The sequence below is a fragment of the Carcharodon carcharias genome, chromosome 26 (genome assembly GCF_017639515.1).
Source record: "Carcharodon carcharias isolate sCarCar2 chromosome 26, sCarCar2.pri, whole genome shotgun sequence".
NCBI lineage: Eukaryota > Metazoa > Chordata > Chondrichthyes > Lamniformes > Lamnidae > Carcharodon > Carcharodon carcharias.
Window position 1 is genome coordinate 21,719,937 of NC_054492.1, and position 20,318 is coordinate 21,740,254.

The 20,318-nt window shown below is 45.0% G+C and overlaps 2 protein-coding genes across 17 annotated transcripts in view; one reads left to right on the forward strand and one right to left on the reverse strand.

The window, feature by feature from the left end:
* Positions 1 to 17,061, reverse strand: part of usp8 (ubiquitin specific peptidase 8) — a 68,455-nt gene extending 51,394 nt beyond the window's left edge. For 3 of the 6 annotated variants that reach the window (XM_041175173.1, XM_041175178.1, XM_041175177.1), the window contains exon 1: positions 2,929 to 3,229. The gene's annotated coding sequence lies outside the window, so the exon portion shown is untranslated. Of the gene's footprint in view, positions 1 to 2,928; positions 3,242 to 17,000 lie in introns of those variants that run through there. The other 3 variants (XM_041175175.1, XM_041175174.1, XM_041175172.1) reach the window with 3 other exon arrangements.
* Positions 17,062 to 17,149: 88 nt separating this feature from the next.
* Positions 17,150 to 20,318, forward strand: part of gabpb1 (GA binding protein transcription factor subunit beta 1) — an 88,936-nt gene continuing 85,767 nt past the window's right edge. For 6 of the 11 annotated variants that reach the window (XR_005941456.1, XM_041175185.1, XM_041175181.1 and 3 more), the window contains exon 1: positions 17,151 to 17,297. The gene's annotated coding sequence lies outside the window, so the exon portion shown is untranslated. Of the gene's footprint in view, positions 17,298 to 20,318 lie in introns of all 11 variants that reach the window. The other 5 variants (XM_041175184.1, XM_041175182.1, XM_041175187.1 and 2 more) reach the window with 2 other exon arrangements.

Sequence of the window (20,318 nt, forward strand, 5' to 3'; positions counted from 1 at the left end):
CTTACTTTTAGATACCCAGCAGCCCCAAGGATTCATTAAATAACCTAGATGTTAGCCTAACACAATAACACAACATTGTCACCTTCCATTGTATTCAGTGGGGATTTTAATGCCCCTAATTTTCCTTGGAATGAAGGCGTTCCCCCAACATGCAACAAATGCACTTCAGGAAAAGTTAATAAATATAGTAACTGAACACTTGTTAACATAGATGGTCAACTTTACCACCAGAAGGCACACCAATGGAACTGGGAATATATTGGATCTTCATCTCATTACGCATCCTGCTCTGATGAGATCTATCAGGCCCCATTCTGGGATAAGTGACCACTCAGCAGTATTGGGTGAACATCGCGTTAAGGCAACACTGCACCGTAAACCACCAAGGAAAGTGCCACAGAGCAGCACATCAATATCGATGCCTGTAAGAGCCAAGCTCCGCATAAAACAGTTTCTCAACAACTCTCCCGAGACCAACTCAGCGGACAAGAACTAGAAGGTGTTTACCAACATGTAAACCATCTTGTAAATCTACATGTTCCTCACTAAATCTACTCTCGAAAGGGGAGTACTCCATGGTTTACAGGCTCTCTAAAAACAGGGTCTGCAAGAAGGGGATACTATATACCCTAGCTGAACATTCTTGGTGGAATGATAATCCTGTGAAGAAAGAGGAAGTCTGGATTAATTTTGAACAGTACTAAACTGTGGTCAACAGGGAGATGTGATGTGCCAAGCATAAATGTGAAATTGAACTGGCCAGGAAATTTTGGAGATATATTAAATCAAAAAGAAAGGATAATACTGGAACACTAATTCTGCATGTAGGGGACACGTTACTATTGAATGACAAGGAAAAAGCTGAAGCTCTTAACTTACAGTTTCAGAGCATCTTCCAAGGAAGGAATCAGAGCACCTGAGTATGAAACTGTAGTTTGAGGGCAGCCTTGCAAAAACATGCTTGATGTTACAATAACAGATGTTGGAAAACTCCTCCGTAACATTGATCATCTACAGTTTGTGGTTCTGATGACATCCCAAACCATGCACTTAAAACTGCAACAAGTGAGTCTCCCCCAATGTTATAATATATCTTTCAACAATGCATAAAGACACGAATTACCCGTCGATTGTCTATGAGCTAATGCCTCTCCAATTCACAAAGACCCCCTCGCCATCCAGCAAACTACTAACCTATTCCGCTTACTAATGTTTGCTGTAAATAACTAGAACTCTTCATTGATATTCAGCCAATCTTGAAAAGCAGAATGCCCTTATTGACAAGCATGGCTTTAGTGAAAGCTCAACCAACAGAATCACAACACATCCTCACTTTCCATGATCTGGCCTATAACCTTGGCAATCACATCACCACATATCTAGTTACTTTAGATTATTCAAGGTTTTTAACTGTGCATCACACACAAAGCTTTTGGGCAGACTAGATCATTATGGAGTCCGAGGACATATTAAGCAATCGATAAGGACATTTCCTACCAAACAGCAATAAAGAGTCACAGTGAATGGGGAAGCCTCAAACTGGAAACCAGTCTTAAGTACCTAGCTGGGCATATGCTTGTTTTGCCTCTTTATAAAAGATACGCAGCATGAAATATCAAGCCAGATCAGACTCTTTGCAGATGACTGCCTAGTCTACAGAACTATTATTAAAGTAAATGAGGCTAGTCCTCAGGAAGATCTAAATAATTTCATCAAATGGGCCAATATATAGGGAACGAAATTGAACAGAGAAATGCATCATGTGAATCAGTAATACTCAATGCCCATCAGTATTCAACTACACAATGCACTATTCCCCCCTTGAAGTTACTAAAGAAAGCCATTACTTAGAAATCCACATCAAAAATAATTTGAAGTGGAAATGTACAAAGTCTGTATGCAGCTTCCAAGGTATCCTAAATGCTTGGGTTTGTGAAACAGAACTTCTATCATCTTCAACTGGAGTAAACGAAATGCTGTACCAGACATTGGTTCAATCACATCTACAGTACAATGTAGCTGCTTGGGATTCATATGCTTCTGAAAACATTACCCACCTTGAGAAAGTTAAATGCTGGGCAGCTCATTTTGTTACAGTTACTTGCAAGATTCTAATGTCTCATAAGAGATAAAAACAAAAAACTGCGGATGCTGGAAATCCAAAACAAAAACAGAATTACCTGGAAAAACTCAGGTGTGGCAGCATCGGCGGAGAAGAGTTGACTTTTCGAGTCCTCATGACCCTTCAACAGAACTGAGTGAATCTTAGGAAAGGGGTGAAATATAAGCTAGTTCTGGTTCACTCAGTTCCGTTGAAGGGTCATGAGGACTTGAAACGTCAACTCTTTTCTTCTCCGCCGATGCTGCCAGACCTGCTGAGTTTTTCCAGGTAATTCTGTTTTTGTTCTGTCTCATAGTTGGTAATGTCACAAGGCTGGCAGTCTCCAGAACTGAAGAAAAGCTGATGGGTCGACATGCCTCTATGTAATTTTGAACGAACAATTAAATATTTCTAAGCAGTGAATTAAGTCCAAAGTGACTGAGTTCATAGTTCAGAACCACCAGCTCCAACCCTACACATGCCAAGATGCTTCCTTTACTAATTCCTTATCCTCCTCAAGAAACAATTAAGGACAGGAACAATCTTCCACAAACCTTAATCTCTATGCCCCCTTAATAAATCATCGTGGATCTCCTGTGAAAACTCCCTGGAAGACTATAACAAGTAAACCCAATCATTTTAATCCTCATTTGTATCACTCAATACAGACATGGAACAAAAATATACTGACACAGCATTCAGACATTGCAAATCGATTCAGCTAGACAGTTAAATACACAAGAATTTCTCGGGTTAGAATCCGCAGAAACACTGGCACCGAGAAGACCTTTAACCCCAAACTGAGCGGCTCCAGGCACAGCACTTACAAATGGTTTTCAAAGGGCAACCTGGCCCAAGCCGCCAGCAGGAACGGGAGCCTAGTCCCCGGGTTTGAAGCTAGAACAGGCCAAAACCCCGCAGCCATCAGTAGGCCCCAGGCCCAGTAACAGCTTCAGCCACTCCCCAGTCCCTACGCACACAGCCAGTGCAGGACGCACCGTACCCGGGATGGGGTAGAGCAGGCCCAGAGAGCGGGTACAGCCCGAGTTCTCGGTCTCTTCGTCACCCTGAGAGCAACGGCCACCGATCCCCAGCTCCCGGACAACCCACAGCAACATCACATGACGCCGCTTACTGCGCCTGCGCGCCCGCCATCTTGTTAAAGGAGTTTACCAAGACGCATGCGCTTCCCCCCCCCCCCCATATATAATGGGACTATAACATAGCTTGGAGGATGCAATTACAGTCATAACGGTACAGAAGGTGGCCATTCAGTCTAAACTAACTCTTTGTAGCCCTGCAAGTTTATTTTACTGAAGTGCCCAACCAACTTCCCTTTGAAATTTATCATCTCCGCTTCCACCACATTTTTACACAGAGTTCCAAGTCGCTGGCTAAAAAGGTTTGTCACATTTCCCACCCCGCTTCTCGTTTAAATCTACATCCTCTAGCCCGTTGCACCATCAAGTTAAAGGGAACAACTTTTCTTTGTCCATTTCATCTAAACCTGTCATAATATTATACCCCTTTATCAAATCTCCTTTGCTCCAAGGAGAACAACCCCAGTTTCTCCAAGCTAACCTTGTAACTAAAATCCCTCGCTCAGGAATTATCCCAGAAAATCTCCTCTGCATCCACATAAAGACCTTTCACATCCTTCTTAAATTGTGTTGACTAGAAATGGACACAATACTCTAATTGTGGCCCAGCCTGAGCTTTGTAGTCATTGGCACACTGCCTAGTCTGCTGGACTTTACTGAGAGCAGCTCTTAGTGCATTCAGAGTTTTCTCGGTTGGATCTCTCTTGTAAATTAATAGAAGTGCGCTGCTTGGCTTCAATGATAGGTCCCAGCACAGTGGTGTTAGCCTTGAACCAGTTAGCAGTTTTCTGCTCTTGCCTCCTATATGTTGAGAGTATGGTATTGTGGATGGTGTCTTGGAATACATTCCGTTTTGTTTCTGCACTGTGTGGGAATTCCAGACAGCGCCTGTTCAATTGAGCTGAGGAACTGTTGCTTTTTATCTGGGTAGGCAGTGTGGCTGAAACTGATACCAGGACATTATTTCTGCTTTGAATGAAAAATCTTCAAGGGTTGCATCTTCAGCCTAGTGCACATTAGGGAGTGATCTATGTCACAGTCAGCACTGTGGTAGCTGCCTGTGTTGGGGGAATGCTAAACAGGAAGTCATGAAAGGTGATGATCAGACAGCTGGTGCCAAAGCTCTGATCTTGGATGTCTCCAGGACACCATGTGGTTTATTCTGAAAGAAGGTGTTACACAAAGGTCATGGTAGAAGCAAAGCTAAAGTAATCTCTGTCATTCTTACTTATCTTTCCCAGGCCATGATGTTCAATGTAGGAAAACTATGCCTTTTGTATTGAAATCCTAAAGCAGGTAAGAATGTTCTGATTTGGGGATTCTCCTGATAGCAGTATCAAACTTCTCATAGAACTGGTCTTTCACCTCCGCTGGAGCACAGCGTTGGAGCATAGATACTCATGAAGTTAACTGGCCTTGTTTGAGTTGAGAGGCAGATAGAGAGAACATATCTGAACCATGTTTTGGGGGGGGGGGGGGGGGTTCTATCATCAGGAGCGGTGAGTTCCTTACAGTCAAACCTGTATCTTGCTTACATGTTTCTTTTGAACTCTTCCCTTGCCAGATGAACGTGTAATGTTTTTGTTTCAGTAATCTGCTCTCGGTGAGCGTGGTCTCCTCTAGGGATGCTCTGTCAATGTTCAGCTTATCAAATTCTATGTTGATCACAGCTGCCTTGTAGTGGCTAGCTGCAAGTCATCTGTCAGTCCTGTGCAGATGGTCCTGACACTCCAGCTTGCCATTCAAAGATTTGGCATTTTTCTTTTTGGTTCCTTGATTGCCTGGTGTGATGAATTCCATCCATTCGTTGAGCAGAGGCTCTAAGCTACAAGCACCCACTGAAACTGATGGACTGTGGTGGGTCAGACCTTACTAGTTAGGGGTTGTGCAACTTGAGGTGGGTGGTAGCTGAACAGTGGGGCACAATGGTGCCTCCCACTGTCGGAGGCAAGCCGTAGCACCCGTTCTCGATGCTAATGAGGTTTGCTTTATCACTTGTAACCACTGTCTCCAGTGCTGCAGCAAAATAGGAGTGTCCTCTCCAGGTTGTAAGCCTGGGCAAAATTTATGGAGACTCTGGGTTGCCCAAACATTAGGGTCCCCTCTTGACCACCCTGGTTGAGTCCAAAGGAATGCAAAGCACTATGTTTGGCACCTGCTTGGTTTCAGGTGTTGCCAGAAAAATGAGTTTGAGACATTGGTCTGCCTTTCAGCTCTACTTCAAACTTTTTTGTCAGGGTTTACTCGCTCAGTCTTCAACTGTCCCGAAGCAGTAAAGCTATTTGCGCATAGCTGGGAGTTTGGTTCATGAGTACCATATGCTGGTGGCCTGCACACCACATGTCTGGAGGCCAAACCCCCTCGTCCTCTGAAGTTTTAGCCCATGGCTGCGAAGGACCCAGTCTGTGTGTGTCACCACAAGGAGGCACAACTGAGGACTTGCTAATGGAGAGGCTGCATACTGACAAGGAGAGGCTTACACCTATGGCTCTCCATTTTTTGTCAACACGTGTCTCCTTACTTAAGGAAATTTCCATTTGAGGTGGTTCAGAGAAGGTTGACTAGGCTTATTCCAGGGATGAAGGGGCTGTCTTATGGGAAAAGGTAGAGGGTGTTGGGCCTATACTGATTGGATTTTAGAAGAATGATAGGTGATCATATTGAAACATATAAGATTTTGAGGGGGCTTCATAGCAGAGATGCTATGTGGCTGCTTGTGAGGGAATTTAGAACCAGGAGGCACAGTTTGAAAAAAATGGGGTCTCCCATGAGCGAGATGAGGAGAAATCTCTTCCCTCAGAGGGTCATTAGTCTTTAGAATTCTCTTTCATAGACAGCGGTGGAGGCTGGGTCATTTAATATTTGAGGTTGAGTTAGATAGATTTTTGATCAACAAGAGAGCCAAGGGTTATGGGGACAGGCAGGAAGTTGGAGTTAAGGCCACAGCAAGATTAGCCATGATCGTATTGAATAACAAAGCAGCTCAGGGGGGCCAAATAATTTACTCCTCCTGTTTATGTTCTGCATCAAGTTCTGGGCACCACACTTTAGAAAGGATACAAAGACCTTGGAGAGTGTGCAGGAAAGATTCACCAGATAGATAGATAGATTGGAGAAGCTGGAACTTTGTCCTTGGAGAAAGTTGAGAGGAGATTTGATAGAGGTATTCAAAATCATAAGATGTCGGAACACAGTAGATGGCGGGAAACTATTCCCATTGGTGGAAGGATCAATAACTAGAGGGTACAGGTTTAATCTGATTGGCAAAAGAAGCAATGGTGACATGAGGAAAATATCTTTACACAATGAGTAGTTACGATCTGGAAATCACTGCCTAACAGTGGTGTGAACAGGTTCAATCGGAGCATTCAGAAAGAAACTGGATCATTATCTGAAAAGGAAAGATTTGCAGGACTATAGGGAAAAGGCACAAGAGTGGGACTAGGTGAGTATCTCTTGCCAACAGCTGGCAGAGACATGATGGGCTGAATTGTCTCCTTCTGTGTTGTAACTATTCTATGATTCTATATGAACACCAATGCGCCCCCCCCCCCCCAACCCCAGTCCCTCTGTCCCTGCACACTCTTCAGAGTTGTGCCATTAAGTTCATGTTGACTTTCCCTAACCCTTCTGCCAAAGCACATCACTTCACATGTCTCCGTGTTAAATTCAGTCTACTTGTCTGCCCATTCTGTTAGCCTATGTGTCCTGATGCAGCCAATTTGTATCATCTTCACTCTTTGTCACACCCCCAAGTTTGGTATTGTCATGCTGCAGTATATTCTGAACTTCAAATCATTTTTTATATTTTAAAAGTAGACCCAGAAGGCTGATAAAGATGGTTGCCTGAGGGTCATCTGACTTCTTGTGTGGATTGAAACCGTTTTTCCCTGTCTCAAATGGGAACAAAAGGAACATTCCAGACTGATATGACTCAATGCCCTTCGCTGAAACCAATCCAAGAGGGTATTATCATCAAACCGAATGGGTCATTCAAACACAAAGACCCTGACTGTCTCCAACTCTCAAGGTATTAAACAATACAAGAATGTATAATCAACATAACATAACAAAAAGACTTTGAACTTGTGTAAGGTCACCTGATCAGACAGCTTTGTTTTCTGTCTGCTTTTAAAATCAGCTCAAAGCTGCTTGCAGACAGGATTCCACCAAAAGCCATTGAATTAGCTGCAAGCTTTCAAGGTAATTAGCAGCAATACTCTGTAAGCGGGAAGTCTCAACAGAGAGGACTCCCCCAACCTGTTTCAACTTCAAGTTCACCTGAGAATCAACCTTCTGGAAATTTGACTCCAAGAAACCTCACAGCCTGCTGAGAATCCTTCACAAGACCCTCACTTCAACTTTAAAGCATTGACTTCATCTAAGAAACCACAGGCCTGCTATAAGAGATTGATATAACTATAAGCTGTAACAGTTCATTACCTTCATCTGTATCTAATCTTTGTGAGTATAAGTGTGTGTGAGATGAGTAGGTGAAACATGTTGCTTTTGAGGTTAGTGGGTGAGAATATATAACCATTGTTTTCAGACTCACAAAAGCTTGCTGTTGAAATTATTTGAGATTCACACTGTAAGGGTAAGAAAACACACATCGTACAAACATGCTGATCACAGACAGTAAAGGGAACACATAAATTCTGTCTATGACAGAATTGGAGGCTGCAATCCAGGATAAAATCCATTGCAAATGAGCCAAATATGACTTTAAAAGAAAATTGGAAGTGGAAGGGGTAAAGTAACATAGTCAAAATTGTTGAAACAAAAACAAAGGGATTACAACAGGAAGCTTTTGAATAATAATAATAGGAAATAAGATGGCTACGTTTGATGTAAAAGCATTTATGAAACAGGAGGACTTGGGCCAAAATTAGTGGAACTTAATATATGTAATAAAACACGGAAGCCCAAGGTACTAAAAATGCTGGCTAAGCATCTTGGCCTCACTCCAGATTTGGAACAGGTAGAAGATACAGAACCTGAAACAGGCCAAGTTATCTTAGCTAAAATTTGCCGAGAAGAGCGGAGGCTAGAGTTAGAAATTCAGGCAAGGAATGAGGAACATGAAATGCAGGAGGAAAGGGAAGCAAGGGAATTCCAAGAAAGAGAGTGTTTTTCAGCTACAAAAGCTTGAGAGAGTGTTACAGGCAGAGAAAGATAGGGTGCTGAGGTAGATTGAGGCAGCTAGGGAGAATTTATCTTTACCTAATGGTAATTTAAATACCCTTAGCCCGGAGATAAGTTACATTTTCCTAAAGTATTCCCAATTCATCCTCAACTTTGAAGAGGATGTGGAAACTTGAGAAACTGGCCAGTTAGTTAAAATGGTCAGCAGAGTATTGAATACTCCCAATACAAGGTCACCTAGTAGGAAAAGGTTTATACCATGCTGCTTGCTGAGATTTCTGCCAGTTATGAATAAAGGCTGCCTATGACTCATACCTGAGGGATACTGCTAACAGTGCCGGAACTCCAGTAAAAAGCCCACGCTGACTTTCCTGGAATTTGAGAGAATCAACAGGTAGCATTTGACCAGTGGCTTTGAACCCTAAGAAGGGACCACACATGAAAAGGGTCAAGAGAAATAGTACTGCTAGAGGAATTTAAAAACTGCCTCCCATACAGCCTTAAAACTTACGTTGTAAGGCATTTTGTGTATTTCTGTGGTATTGTAAGGCTCTCTGTTTCTTTTTAATATATATTATCTTTATACTTGTGTCACAATGTAACCAGTGTCAGGTGGACCAACATCTTGAGCTTAAAATTGAGTGGTAGGAACATGGAGTGCGGAGGACATCTGATGAAGATTTCTGACTGAAGACAAAGATACACACAGGACATGTCACTGGGCCGGTGGCTAACCATCAGACACCCTGATTACAGAAACTGAACTAGATAATGGTCTCTTGGGTATGTGTGTGAATGACATTCTTCCTGCCTTACCAAGATACAGAAATCATGTCCATTGCTGGCAGGTACCTGCGGACACCCCTGTTGAGAGCAGGAAATGACCACATGCAGATGGTCTCCCGTGGCCAGGGTGGGATTGATACCCCATTGGATGACTTGATTTAAGACGTTACCTTATATGCCGAGACACCAGGGTCAGAAAGGGGTATAAAGCCACAGCTCCCAAGGACATTGGGGCTGAACCAGGAAGTGTGATTTGGTCAGTTACTGGAAATTATGTGGAGGAATTCATTCAGCGGACTGACCATTCAGGAATGAACCTCTGCATGTGGGTCTTACTAAGCAACTGGTGTTATAAGTATATACTATTGTTTTGTGGGTTAATAAAGGCTTCCACATAAAGTGGGAATTGTACTCATTGTTTGTTGTGTGTCATTGATACCTAAGTATGGGGTGAGACCTTAGAGGGTAGTGAAACCCTCTTGGTTAAGTCTTGCAACATAAGGGAACAAAGGATTTCACAAGTCAGAGACACAGTCATCATGACTGATGACTTTGAATTAACCATAGCCCCTAAACCAAAACAAATTTGGATCTAGTAACTTCTACCAGCAAGGGACAGATTAGATGGAACAAACATAGACTCAAGAGGGAAGGAAAGTAGAGAAGGCAGGTCAGATCAATACCCAACTTTAAAAAGAACCTGGAAAATAAACAAGCCAGAACCCACCCTGTGTGCTTGTGGAAAGCCTGGACACATCAAAGAAAACTGTTGCTTCGCTAAGGGGAGCTGTGTTTTCAAACACTTTTTGGAGCAAAAGTTGCTGAGATGCTGCCTAAAAGCAGGACAAATATCACAGTGCGAGCAAAAAAGGCTTACTGGCATATGTTTAAATGTTCCCCTTGAAAAACTTCACCTGTAAAGTAAGTTGGTTATCGGTGTGGTGACAGTCAGGGTTATCCCAAGCTAACCCTACAGGGACTGAACCTATTGTTGGGAAATGACTTGGTGGGGGTACAAAATACTGTGCCCAATGGGTCAAAAGCAGTGCAGAGTTTGAGGAAACAGAAGGGAACCAGCAAAATTCTGCTCAGCTGCAGAGTGCTGAGGAAGTGCCTAAGATCCTAGAGAGGAAATAGAACTAATAAGTATTACGGACACAAAAAAAGCCAGATGACTTAACAGAGGTGAGGAGCAAGCCTTCCGAAGTAAAGAGGGTCAGTATGGAACCCAAAAAAGCTAAAAAGGCCAAGGGAAGACCAGTAGAACTTGAAAAGATTGAAGAGGCTGAACCAGGGTTCTCGTTATCAGACATCTTTTACCAGGATTTAAATAGGGACAGAATTCCCAAACCAGAAAGTGACGTGATGCCTCACCCAGTCAAACTGCCACTGGCTAGCCATTTGTGGACAGTAATGTCCCAGAGGACATGGGGCAGGCTGGGGACAAACCAATCCCCAAGCTAACAGAAAAAGGTAAGTCAATACACCCTAAGATGAACCTCACTTGTGAAAGCCAGAAGGGAAGCACAAGGGCAGCTAATGTAGAATTGTCCACTGAACCATCATAGGATCAGGTTCAAAACTTCAATTCACCTAAATCCTGCAGTTCATTTCCAAGCCCACTGAGGATAAGGTGCAAGGGGAGAATCCAGACACCTCACAGGGGCTTAAAGACAATATGCAGTAACATTTCTGTTATCTGGCATTCTATCAACTGGAATTTGCTATTAACTGGAATTCTGGCGTTCGGTCTGTTTTTTGATTGGGCATGTCAAACTCACTGGTAATAATCATCAGCTCTGGCCTCGTACTGGTTTCAGCCTCTCACTGCTCTGCAGCACCATCTCCCCTCAGCACCACTCACTCTATTCACACACTCCCGCACCTCTTGCAACCTCAGCACCCGCGTGATCACCCTGGAGCTTTCTCATTGGATGAGAACATGGAACTAAGCTTATATCTCAGCTAGCCGGCATATTTGAATAACCGGCACCTCCCATTTCCAGAGAATGCCAGATAACAGAGATTTTCCTGTATCGCTGACCATCACATTCGTTAAGAAACCTATCCTTGCCTTCAGAGGCCAGGAACTCCAATTCCCGATGAAACTCGGGCCTCCCGCGCATGCGCCGGCCGGGAAATGGCCGCGTATGTGCAGTTCGGTTATTTTAGACTCTTCAGGCTGAGGAGCAGCCCTGCGTGCCTGCACAGCAGGAAAGAAAAAGAATGGCACGAACCGGCAGGTCAGGTAACCTGATATGGGGTGCCAGTATCTTGTAGGTGTCCCAGGGAGCAGGACACGGGAGGACAGGGAAAGGTCCCAAAAGGTGAGGGACAAAGACAGGGATCATAAATAGGTCCCTTTAAGTAAAGTTAAAAGAAAGGAGTGGAGTAATTGGCTTCGAATTCTAAAAAGAGTTGTAGGGAGCAGGCTTTAAGTGAGATGGACACGAGAAAAGCCCTGAAGATCCGAGAAGGCAGCTGAAGGTTGATGACTCTGTGCTGTTGGCCAAGGGGGCAAAGGTACCCCTTTGGAGCAGTGGTGTTCTGCTTGGCACGGCCAAAGATTTGAAATTGTGCAGGGAAGAGGATGCTTGAGTGTACTCTTAAATCCATGGGGAAAAGAATCATGGAAGGCGGGATTGAAACCCTGCGAGGTGGGTCATTGCTGAAGCCGTCTGAGTGGGAGCGACTTTTGAGAGAATTCAATGGTGAGATCTTCAGATGTGGAGATTGGAAACCCTCAGTGAGATTGGTTGGCTCACAATTTGATAGACGTCTGGGTGAGTTGCTGAGTAATCCATGGAATCTGTTACGGTCACATCTGTCATCTATTGTGTAGTTCGGTGTGTCCGACCACACCTGTTCATTCACACACACCTCATATTTACCCTGAATGCTAGAGTATAAGATACATATTGTAAATTGTTTTATCTTTCTGAGCTTGTATAGTAAAGTTTTTTTTTTTTGCTCAAAACCAGTGGAATTGTGTAGCTTTATTCACTTAGTAAGCACCTTGAATTTCATACTTTATCTACTTTAAACAAAGCATTATTGGTCCCTAACTGGATCTTCCCCCCCACTACGACCCGGAGTCTTCATCTGTATCTGAACTTTGTGTGTGTGTGAGTGAGTGAAACATTGTAATTTCAGGGTAAGTGGGTAAGAATAAATGACCAAAACAAAAACAGAATTACCTGGAAAAACTCAGCAGGTCTGGCAGCATCAGCGGAGAAGAAAAGATTTGACGTTTCGAGTCCTCATGACCCTTCAACAGAACTAGGTGAATCCCAGGAAAGGTTGAAATATAAGCTGGTTTAAGGTGGTGGTGGGGGGGGCGGTGGGGGGTTGGTTGGGGGGATAGAAGTGGAGGGGGGTGGTGTGGTTGTAGGCAAAAGCAGTGATAGAAGCAGATCATCAAAAGATGTCACAGATGGCAGAACAAAAGAACACATAGGTGTCGAAGTTGGTGACATTATCTAAACGAATGTGCTAATTAAGAATGGATGGTAGAGCACTCAAGGTATGGCTCTAGTAGGGGTGGGGGGAGCATAAAAGATTTAAAAATATTTTAAAATAATGGAAATAGGAGGGAAAAAGAAAAAAAAATCTATATAATTTATTGGAAAAAAACACAAGGAAGGGGGAAGAAACTGAAAGGGGGTGGGGATGGAGGTCAAGACCTAAAGTTGTTGAATTCAATATTCAGTCCGGAAGGCTGTAAAGTGCCTAGTCGGAAGATGAGGTGTTGTTCCTCCAGTTTGCATTGGGCTTCACTGGAACAATGCAGCAAGCCAAGGACAGACATGTGGGCAAGAGAGCAGGGTGGAGTGTTGAAATGGCAAGCGACAGGGAGGTTTGGGTCATTCTTGCGGACAGACCGCAGGTGTTCTGCAAAGCGGTCGCCCAGTTTACGTTTGGTCTCTCCAATGTAGAGGAGACCGCATTGGGAGCAACGAATGCAGTAGACTAAGTTGGGGGAAATGCAAGTGAAATGTTGCTTCACTTGAAAGGAGTGTTTGGGCCCTTGGACGGTGAGGAGAGAGGAAGTGAAGGGGCAGGTGTTTCATCTTTTGCGTGGGCATGGGGTGGTGCCATAGGTGGGGGTTGGGGAGTAGGGGGTGATGGAGGATTGGACCAGGGTGTCCCGGAGGGAACGATCCCTACGGAATGCCGACAGTGGGGGTGAAGGGAAGATGTGTTTGGTAGTGGCATCATGCTGGAGTTGGCGGAAATGGCGGAGGATGATCCTTTGAATGCGGAGGCTGGTGGGGTGATAAGTGAGGACAAGGGGGACCCTATCATGTTTCTGGGAGGGAGGAGAAGGAGTGAGGGCGGATGCGCGGGAGATGGGCCGGACACGGTTGAGGGCCCTGTCAACGACCGTGGGTGGAAAACCTCGGTTAAGGAAGAAGGAGGACATGTCAGAGGAACTGTTTTTGAAGGTAGCATCATCGGAACAGATGCGATGGAGGCGAAGGAACTGAGAGAATGGGATGGAGTCCTTACAGGAAGCGGGGTGTGAGGAGCTGTAGTCAAGGTAGCTGTGGGAGTCGGTAGGCTTGTAATGGATATTGGTGGACAGTCTATCACCAGAGATTGAGACAGCGAGGTCAAGGAAGGGAAGGGAAGTGTCAGAGATGGACCACGTGAAAATGATGGAGGGGTGGAGATTGGAAGCAAAATTAATAAATATTTCCAAGTCCCGACGAGAGCACGAAGCAGCACCGAAGTAATCATCGATGGACCGGAGAAAGAGTTGTGGAAGAGGGCCGGAGTAGGACTGGAACAAGGAATGTTCCACATACCCCATAAAGAGACAGGCATAGCTGGGGCCCATGCGGGTACCCATAGCCACACCTTTTATTTGGAGGAAGTGAGAGGAGTTGAAGGAGAAATTGTTCAGCGTGAGAACAAGTTCAGCCAGATGGAGAAGAGTAGTGGTGGATGGGGATTGTTCGGGCCTCTGTTCGAGGAAGAAGCTAAGGGCTCTCAGACCATCCTGGTGGGGGATGGAGGTGTAGAGAGATTGGACGTCCATGGTGAAGAGGAAGCGGTTGGGGCCAGGGAACTGAAAATTATTGATGTGACGTAAGGTGTCAGAGGAATCACGGATGTAGGTGGGAAGGGACTGGACAAGGGGAGAGAGAAGGGAGTCAAGATAACGAGAGATGAGTTCTGTGGGGCTGGAGCAAGCTGACACGGTCTACCGGGACAGTTCTGTTTGTGGATTTTGGGTAGGAGGTAGAAGCGGGCCGTCCGAGGTTGGGCGACTATCAGGTTGGAAGCTGTGGGATAAATGACCTTCTGTTTTTAAACTCATAAATGTTTACTGCTGAAATTATTTAATTTGGGAACCATGATCTGAGGGTAAGAAAATACATACTTCTTACATCATGGGCAATAAAAGGAACTCAAATTCTATCCCTGACAGTAATATTGGAAAATTTTGAAACTTTACTCTGTATTCCAATAGCCAAGTCACTTATTCATACCAAAAAAAGCAACAGTCCTAGTACTGAACCTTGGAGAACACCACAGTCTACCGTTTTCCAGACTGAAAAACAACCATCTATCACAACTTGTTGCTTTCTTTTCTTAAGCCAATTTTTAAAAAAATTCAAGCTGTCATTAATCTTCCTATTTCATGAACCTCAATTTTCGTAACCCAGCCTTTCATACTTTGTCAAAGACTTTCTTAAAATCCATATAGACAACACTCACTGCACTCCCATCACTTGTTACTTCAAAAAATGTAATTAGTTAAGCACAATCTGCCTTTTTACAAATCTGTGCCGGTTCTCCTTAATTAACATCAAACCTCTCCAAGTGCCTGTTGATTTTATGCCCCTGATTATTGTTTCTAAACCTTACCCACTGCTGATTTCAAAATGACCAGTCTGTAGCTACCAGGAATATCTTTATACCCTTTCTTGAATAAGGCATTATATTTGCAACTTTCGAATCCTCTGGCACTTTACCTATATCTAGGAAACATTGAAAGATTATGGCAAGCCCTTCTGCTATGTGACAAGTTTACATTGACAGTTTCAAATATAAACGAACAGAAAAATTTATAGTGGACATATACAAATAAGAGCAGGGGAAGGGGAAGAACGGGGGAGAGCAGGAGAGGGGAAAAGGGGAAGGGAAGGGAGAGGGGAGGGGGAAGGGGAAGGGGGGAAGGGGAAGGGGGGAAGGGGAGGAAGTGAATGTAGAGCTATACAATCGGATTGTCAGGTCAAATGACTTGCGATGACTCGGGCACACATGCTTCTAAAAGATCTACATTATTATTTAATGTAAAGCCACACACATGAAGATTCCCAGATTCAAATGTCCCCAGAATTAGGCAACGCTGCATATTTATTATCCATCCTGAGCTGTTTCGAGAACGTGCTGGTGTGCCTTTTCCTCAAGCTACTGCTGTCCTTGTATCAATGTAATCCTTAATATTCTTAGATCAGAAATTCCAGGATTGGAGCAACAAGTGAGGCAGAGATGATGTTGAATAATGACAGATGCAGGCCTTCAACCAACAGTCCAATAACTCAGGCATCATTGCCCTGTTCTATTGCTGTAATCTGCACAACCCTCCGAGATCTCTGCACTCCTTGCCATCCCCAATTTCCATTATTCCATCACTGATGGCAGTGCCTTCAGCTGCCTGGGCTCAGGAATTCCCTACCTGAACCCATTTCCCTCTCTTTCCTCCTTTTGGATGCTCTTAAGGATTGGCTAACTAACAGGAAACAAGAGTCAGGATAAATGAGCCATTTTCTGGTTGGCAAACTATAACTAGTGGGGTTCCACAGGCATCAGTGCTCAGGCCTCAACTATTTACAATCTATATTAATGGCTTGGAGTGGAGGGACCACGTGTGTGGTAGCCAAATTTTCTAATGATACAAAAATAAGTAGGGGAGAACATAAGAAATAGAAGCAGCTGTAGACCACATAGCTCATCAAGCCTGTTCCACCATTCAATACACTCATGGCTGATCTTGGGCTTCAACTCCATTTTCCTGTCTCCCCCCCCCATTCCTTTAATTCCCTGAGACCAAAAATCTGTCTATCCCAGCATTAAATGTATTCAATGATGGAGCATCCACGACACTCTGGGGCAGAGAATTCCAAAGATTCACAATCCTTTTAATGAAGAAATTTTTTCCCATCTCAGTCCTAAATGATCAGCCCCTTATCCTGAGGCTGTGACCCCGTGTTTTAGATTCCCCAACCAATGGAAACAATCTTTCTGTGTTCACCCTATGAAGCCCCTTCAAAATTTTGCAGTTTTCAATGAGATCACCTCTCATTCTTCTAAACTCCAGAGAATATAAACCAATTCACGCAGCCTCTAATCATGAGACAATCCTATCATTCCAGGGACCAATTTCACGGCACTGTCTAAAATACGAGTATATCCTTTCTTAATTGTGGAGACCAAAATGACACACAGTACTCCAGATGCAATCCCACCAAAACCCTTTACAACTGTGGTAAGACTTCTTTATTCTTGAACTCAAATCCCCTCAAGGAACAGACAAAGAGTAAGCAAAGGGATATTAAATAGCTGGGCAAAATTTTGGGAAAAATGTGAAGTTACCCACTTTTGGTAGGAGGAACGGAAAAGCAAAATAGTATTTAGGAGAGACAGCCAGAGGTTAGGAGAAATTTCCTCACTGGGAGGGGGATGAATCATTGGAATTCTCTACCCCAGAGCTGTGGAGTTTGGGATACAAGAGGCTCAAGTGTGATGGGGGACAAGCAGGAAAATGGAGTAAAGGCCAAAACCAGATTAGCTGTGATCTTAATGAATAGTGGAGCAGGCTGGAGGAGCCCTATTTACGTGGTTGTGTTCAAACCTACCTCTTTTGACCACGTTTTTTTTCCCCCTGTCCTGCCCTAACACCTCTCAGCGTTGCGCCTCGGGAGGTGCGCTGCACAAATGCAAGTTGTTGTTAGCTCCTTCACCAAGATGGCGGCGGGCAGCCTGAGCGCGCGGGCCGGGGGTCACGTGTGCTCACCCTCACCCTCCGCGGTCCGCTTTGTGCTCGCTCCTTCCGCGGGGCCTCCTCCCGCCAGCGGCCCGGCCTGAGCGACCGAGCGGCACCCCCACCCCCAACTCCCACCCCCCCGGCCTGAGCGACCGCACCGACCGTCGAGGTAGGTATGGGGCCCCGGGCTCACTCATTGACGGACCGAGAGTGAGTCGCGGGCCGGTGGTGGTGTGATGGTGGTGGTGGGGGGAGGGGGGTTGATCGGAGACCGAGACTCAGGCCCCTGGCCTGGTCTGGCCTGCGCTGCCCGGCCCGGCCCGGTGTGGAGCTGCCCGGACCCGGTGCTCTGTGGGTGCGGGGCGGGCGGGCGGTTGAAGCTTTTCCAGGTCACGCTCAGGCGATGGCCTACCGGATGTGGAAGTTGATCTTTCTCTCGGCGCCTGAAAGAAGAATGGACTTCCCCCGGAAAGGCCCCGGGCCGCCCGCCCGCTTCCTGTGACTCCCCCAGTGAAGCGGGAGCCGCCACGGGGGCTGGGGGCTCGGCGGGGAAGGCGCTCCGTCCGTCCCCCGCCCGCCCCCCCGTGAAGGCTCGGCTGGTTGTTTCTGGCCTCCCGGGTCGCCCATTCCCCCTGCCTCGCACCTGACAAAAAGCCCGGGGGCACCGGCGGGGGTGAGGGGTAAATGTGAGGGGTACTGGGGAAGGGCACAGAAAGAGCCCATCGTATAGGGTTTCCCAGGTGTTTCTCCCTGCAACCGAGACAGAAATATAACTCACCCCTCGCCCCCCGAATCAAAGGCACCGCCTTGTCCAGCTTAAGAAATTGAACATGAAGTGGTTTTAGTGGAGTGACTGTTTTGATAGTGACAGTAGTTGCAGTGAGATAGTGCTCAGGTGATCATTCCTATTACTGGTAAACATTTGTACTAGATTTTGGGAGCCAGTTCCCCATTTAATTGAGAGAGGCAGCAAAGCTCAGCTCCATCCTGTCCTCATCTTGTAACAAATCATTCATCTTTCAGCGGCGATCACTGTAAGGGACTCTGGTTTACTTTCCTGCTGATTATTTTGCACCTCTGGGCCTGGGGTGAGGAGGACAGATGCAGCAACTCTGACTTAAGAGTCAAACCTGAAGTGTATATCTATTTAATCTTTCTCTGGAAAGCTTAAACTGTTAGCAGAGTTATAGCATGTATCTGGTCCTGTAAGAATGCTGAATACCTCTACTAAAGAATCTGACCACATAACCCATGAGGTGGCTTTCTTAGTTAGAGATAAGTATCCATCCTTAGTGCTGACTAAACATACAGTTTAAGTATAATAAACTTTTTTTTCTGAAATGGGAAGACTCCATAGTAACCGAACAATGCCTGCAATATAACACCCTAATGTAAAAGTTACCATTGGAACACTAGCAATTTGGAAAAATAAATTTAAGAATCACAATGTATATAGTGCTTGACAAGCTTAAAGTGTTATAACTGATAGCAGATAGCTTGTTCTTATGATGAACCTGTTTCCTTGGATTTTAGCCAGTTCAGAGAGCAGTAGCTCTCGGTAAATTTGCAGGATTATCAGAGAATGGATTTGAATTTTTGATTTGATATTTTTGCGGTAACAGAGCTGGCTCTGGCCTCCAGTGTAGTAAAAAGGATGCATTATCTAGGGGCCACTCACATCCCAAAAGTCTTTGTTTACTTTGGGAAAAGGTGTAGTACATCCCAGTTCAATGCCTGCCTTGTCAATACAGTATTTTGTTGAATGGGATCTGGCCCCTTTTTACAATTGTTTTGATCCTTGGCCAGATCCCCAAGTTGTTGGTGAGATCCAATTAGGGACCAATAATATTTTGTTTAAAGTTGACAAAGTCTGAGGTTCAAGACACCTGCTAGTAGAATAAAGCCACAAGATTTCACAGGTTTTGAACAAACAAAAATAAGCACTACTATACAAAGTCAGAAAGATAAAACAATTTACAATATCTCTCTTATAATCTAATATTCAGGGTAAAGATGAGGTACAGATGAATTAGCGGGCAAACTATATTTGAGCGCACAACACTGCACAACAAATGCCAAATGTGACCAAAATGGATTGTGGATTTCTCAACAATCCACCCAGATGTCAGTAACACTGAGTCAACAATCTCATTGGAACTCCGTCTCACAAGGAATTCCAGTCTTCACTTTTGAAGACCTTCCCTTGAAATTCTCTCCAAATATTGCTGCATCTCGGACAGCTTTGATAATGGCCCACTGAGCAGAGTTTCAGTCATGCCTTCAAAGATGCCGTTCCCCTGGGTTCCCCAGTGTGCTAAAACCATCAATTTAGAAGCACAATTTCAACTCTTCGACCGTGCCAAGCAGAGCAGTACTGCTCCAAAGAGGAACCTTTGCCTCAGCGGTCTGCAGCCCGGAGCCACCAACCTTCAGCTGCCTCCTTGGACTTTCAGGGCTCCCCTCAGCTCCCTTCAATTGCTGGACTCGAACGACATCAACGACAGCTCACCTTGCAGGGTTTCAATCTCGTCTTCTGAGATTCCATTCCCCTAGATTCCTGAGTATGCACCCACTCTCCAAATTATAGCCACAACTTCAGATCTTCGGCCATGCTGAGCAGAACGCTATAGTTCCAAAGGGGTACCTTTGCCAAAACAGCCTGCTTCACTTAAAGTCTGATCCCAGCAGTGGGTTCACTGAGTTCCTGCAGTGCATCTTGTAGATAGTACACACTGCTGCCACTGTGCGTTGGTGGTGGAGGGGGTGGATGTTGAAGGTGGTGGGTGGGTTGCCAGTCAAGCAGGCTGATTTGCCCTGGATGGTTTCAAGCTTCTTGAGTGTTGCTGGAGCTGCACTCATCCAGGCAAGTGGAGAGTATTCCATCACACTCCTGACTTGTGCTTTGCGGATGGTAGGAAGGCTTTGAGGAGTCAGGAGGTGAGTTACTCACTGTAGAATTCCTAGCCTCTAACCTGCTCTTGTGGCCACAGTGCTTATATGGCTAGTTCAATTCAGTTTCTGATCAATGGTAACCTCCAGGATGTTGATATTGGGGATTCAGTGATGGTAATGTCATTGAATGTCAAGGGGCGATGGTTAGATTCTCTCTTGCTGGAGATGGCCATTGCCTGGCACTTATGTGGCGTAAATGTTATTTGCTACTTGTTAGCCCAAGCCTGGATATTGTCCA